Here is a 5278-nt window from a genome sequence, read left to right on the forward strand (position 1 = left end):
CTCAAAATTATCAAATACTGTTCCTTCATTACTCAAAATTATCATATACTGTTCCTTCATTACTCAAAATTATCATATACTGTTCCTTCATTACTCAAAATTATCAAATACTGTTCCTTCATTACTCAAAATTATCATATACTGTCCCTTCATTACTCAAAATTATCATACTATTACTGTTTCCTTCATTACTCAAAATCATACTGTCCTTCATTACTCAAAATTATCATATACTGTTCCTTCATTACTCAAAATTATCAAATACTGTTCCTTCATTACTCAAAATTATCATATACTGTTCCTTCATTACTCAAAATTATCATATACTGTTCCTTCATTACTCAAAATTATCATATACTGTTCCTTCATAACTCGTAGTTGACCTTCATAGCCAATTGGGTGGTCAGTCTTAATAGCCAATTGGGTGGTCAGTCTTAATAGCCAATTGGGTGGTCAGTCTTAATAGCCAATTGGGTGGTCAGTCTTAATAGCCAATTGGGTGGTCAGTCTTACATAACCAATTGGGTATAATAATAATAATAATAATAATAATAATAATAATAATAATAATAATAATAATAATAATAATAATAATAATAATAATAATAATAATAATAATAATAATAACGAAAATAGTAATAATAATAATAAAAGTCATACTGTAATAATAATAGTAACAATATCACTCAAGACATGATACTGAAACTCGAAGCACTGATCCCATAGACTTTAACACGTTTATTTGACTATTATTAAGAACATAAGAATGGTGGGAACTGCAGCGGGCCTATTGGCCCATACTGGGCAGTCCCGTTTACACCCAACCCCTATTGCTCATATAAGCATCCAACCTATGTTTGAAGCTATTCAGCGTATTCGAGTTAATGATGATATTTGGTAACTTGTTCCAGTCATCCACTACTCTGTTTCCAAACCAGTGTTTACCTATTTGGAAACAGTAGTGGATGACTGGAACAAGTTACCAAACATCATCATTAACTCTAATACGCTGAATAGCTTCAAACATAGGTTGGATGCTTATATGAGCAATAGGGGTTGGGTGTAAACGGGACTGCCCAGTATGGGCCAATAGGCCCGCTGCAGTTCCCACCATTCTTATGTTCTTAATAATAGTCAAATAAACGTGTTAAAGTCTATGGGATCAGTGCTTCGAGTTTCAGTATCATGTCTGGAGTGATATTTTGTTGCTCAGCTCACAGTACAGTACTGGAAAGGGCTGCATGACTTAGAGGCTGATGATTGAGGACTTGTGAGTGTTCCATCACCTGCTGGGCTCTAATACGATTTGTTTACCATTATAAGGTGTGATATGTATGTATGCGTGTATGTACAGTATAGCCCCTTCACTAGTGTGTTAACAGGGGTGTGTCATATAAACATTCCACAAATCATCATACTTGAGATATTTGTTTGAATAGTTTTAATTTGATTCCATTGTACGTTTACTATTGTGAGTTTTCTTCCGTCGAATGTAAAGAAACACAGGGTTACCACACTGCAAAACACCTGACGAGCCCCTGTAAACGCACGAGTGAAAGGAACGCGTATGAGTTTTAATCCATAAAGAAACTTACTGTAATAATGCCCAATATTTTTTTAATGCCGGTATTTGCGTTATATAGTCAGGCCTTCAACTAGCATCAACAAACATTTACAATAACAAATAACAAATATTTTTCTGAACCAAGTGATTATCAAATTTATAAGATGTTTTCCGTGGGGGTTAAATTTAAAAGCCAAATATCATCACAATTCCTTATGGTATTTAAAATTTTGGATACGTATTTGGACAAGGAAACAAATAAACTCATCTGACGTACCCACATGGCAGTACAGTAATGCAGGTCTAACTCAGTATAATTATCGAGTCTTATATTCACAGCTTGGACGGACGGCCGGGCATCTGGACAGCATTTCCGCTTAATAAATACTGAACCACGACTAAAATAACTTTGGCCTCTTTTGTTATGAACTAATTCCAAAACAACTGTATAGTAAAATAATAGCAGCAATCATGACCCACACATTAAGTAAAACGATAATCCTAGCAGCAATCATGACCCACACATTAAGTAAAACGATAATCCTAGCAGCAATCATGACCCATACATTAAGTAAAACGATAATCCTAGCAACAATCATGACCCACACATTAAGTAGAGATAATCCTAGCAGCAATCATAACCCACACATTAAGTAAAACGATAATCCTAGCAGCAATCATGACCCACACATTAAGTAAAACGATAATCCTAGCAACAATCATGACCCATACATTAAGTAAAGAGATAATCCTAGCAGCAATCATAACCCACACATTAAGTAAAACGATAATCCTAGCAGCAATCATGACCCACACATTAAAGTAAAACGATAATCCTAGCAGCAATCATGACCACAATTATAAAACGATAATCCTAGCAGCAATCATGACCCACACATTAAGTAAAACGATAATCCCAGCAGCAATCATGACCCACACATTAAGTAAAACGATAACCTAGCAGCAATCATGACCCACACATTAAGTAAAACGATAATCCTAGCAGTAATCATGACCCACACATTAAGCAAAACGATAATCCCATAGCAATCATGACCCACACATTAAGTAAAACGATAATCCTAGCAGCAATCATGACCTATACATTAAGTAAACGATAACCAGCAGCAATCATGACCCACACATTAAGTAAAACGATAATCCTAGCAGCAATCATGACCCATACATTAAGTAAAACGATAATCCTAGCAGCAATCATGACCCACACATTAAGTAAAACGATAATCCTAGCAGCAATCATGACCCACACATTAAGTAAAACGATAATCCTAGCAGCAATCATGACCCACACATTAAGTAAAACGATAATCCTAGCAGCAATCATGACCCATACATTAAGTAAAACGATAATCCTAGCAGCAATCATGACCCACACATTAAGTAAAACGATAATCCTAGCAGCAATCATAACCCACCCTAGCAGCAATCATTAAGTAAAACGATAATCCTAGCAGCAATTCTAATCCACAATAAATCCAATTATTCACCACCATGATTCAGAAAAAGTGTAAAATGATGGAACAATTTCACACACACCCTTGCATCTTACTGACTAGATTGACGCTTTAATCCTGTACTATATTTTCTACTGAAGAGGGCGTTAGTAGGCGTTCACACTGTACACTTGAAATACAATATGAGGGAGGTGAATATGCTCCCATCTTTTTAATACAATTCTGATTTATAAACTCGATGTGTACACCCATTGAGTATAATGAATAGTGGAGTATAAGGCCCTTTGAATTCACCCATTGAGTATAATGAATGGTACAGATCCCTTTGAATTCACCCATTGAGTATAATGAATGGTACAGATCTTGGTGAAATGTAATCAGACCTGGATAATAATGATCGCAGGAATAAGTTTAAATAAGGTGAATTATGAGATATGATTAAATAAGGCCAAAATAAGAATCAAATAAGATAAATATATAATGGTAACTGAAGATCAACTAAAATTTTGTAAATCTTAAAACTATTTCTAAAATTTGTGATGTGAAAGATTGTCATAAAAAGAATTAATTGTATAGTGAACCTCTAGTCAATAGTACCGGGGTAAGTCTTTCTTAAACTATTATTGCCTCTATTATAATTTGGTTTAGACTTACAAAATTATGTCTTTTTTATTGCATTAGAAATATGTGATAATATGAGCAGAATTTCATATTTATTCAATGGGAATTATTATTTTTTTTATCTCTGAATAATTTGTGGCATAATTATAAAAGTGTATTAATAAATTCCTGTGTAATGTATTGTGTATGTCCCTATTATCTGTGTATTTTCTTGTATGGTTTTACAGTATGTGGAAAATGATGACAACTTGGTTTGGTAACTAACATAGGGAGACTTGCTTTGGTTAGGTCTTGTCCACACACCTGGGGATCTCTCTTGACTGGACTGGGTGCTCACTAATTAATCAGGTATGTATGTAAGTATACTATACATAAATACATATATACAGTACATAAAAGAAGCCTATGTTATGTTATGTTATGTTTATGATAAATATTTATATTTCACTCTATAAAGAATAATTATTTTAATGTGTATTTTCATATATATATATATATATATATATATATATATATATATATATATATATATATATATATATATATATATATATATATATATATATATATATATATATATATATATATATACTGTACTGTAACACATAAAAGCTATATTTTAACTTTTTTATAAATAATTTTAGATATAGTTCTGATAACATTGAGGAGATAAATAGTTGTGGAGGTTTGTTAACAATATCAGCCCACTACTGTACTGTACTCACAACAGTATAACACTTCTATCAAAATGAGCCGTAAAACATGATACAGTAATGCTTTTAATCCCTTAAAATAGTGTTCCAATGTGTCACTAACTATGAATATTAGACTGATTATTCAAAATCACTTAACTGACATAAAAATATCTGCAGTCATATTGTACACTTGACCCACATCTGGGATTTGCACAATAATTACCGTCTGAGTGATCATTGATTTGTTCCAAAGTTTGCGAGGCTTGCTGCATGTCCACAACAATTTGCAGAGGTAGCGCTGTGCTGTCACCAGCCAAGACAGTGCCGTCAACAACAACAACACTGTGTCCAGGGGGCCAACTGACCATCACCTCACCACAAATCCACAACCTTGACAATGACCTTAATCCGTATGAACCGACGCGGACAATCTCAGACTTGACTAAGACAACGTATAAACTTTTCATGCCTGAGGGCGCTGACAATATTCCAGTATTTCTGGACAACGTTTACTGGCAAAATTCACATTGTAAATCAACAGAATATTAACGATAAATCCAACAATAATATCAAAAGTGTGAACATGAACATTACAACTGTAGATGAAGGTAGAAGAAGTAATGAGTGGGTGAGTGTATTACTTGAGGGTGGGATGGTAGGTGGGTTGTGGTGAGTGTGAGTCAGACGCACAGGGTAAGGGATATGTCTTGCTTCTTGGCTGGCCAGCACAGCAAACACTGTGCAGTCCAAGTCACAAGATGGCAGCACTCAATGATCTAATATCTGAATGGAAGAAATTGAGTCAACTAGTAAAAAATTAAGCAATATGGCATAGGAATAATAAAAACCAGTATCCTAGAAAACTAGTTGTCTAACTATATACACAGGTTTAAAGTCTCTGGTATCAAGATTCATCTAAAAGG

The 5278-nt window shown here is 34.0% G+C and overlaps 1 protein-coding gene across 1 annotated transcript in view; it reads right to left on the reverse strand.

Annotated features, from left to right (window-relative positions):
* Positions 1–4264: 4264 nt before the first annotated feature.
* Positions 4265–5278, reverse strand: part of LOC121869649 — a gene marked incomplete at its 5' end in the record, with an annotated part of 2405 nt that continues 1391 nt past the window's right edge. The window contains 1 exon segment of the mRNA XM_042371179.1: positions 4265–5278. This exon segment is cut by the window's right edge and continues 687 nt beyond it.

The sequence above is a fragment of the Homarus americanus genome, unplaced genomic scaffold (genome assembly GCF_018991925.1).
Source record: "Homarus americanus isolate GMGI-L3 unplaced genomic scaffold, GMGI_Hamer_2.0 scaffold23578, whole genome shotgun sequence".
Lineage (NCBI taxonomy): Eukaryota > Metazoa > Arthropoda > Malacostraca > Decapoda > Nephropidae > Homarus > Homarus americanus.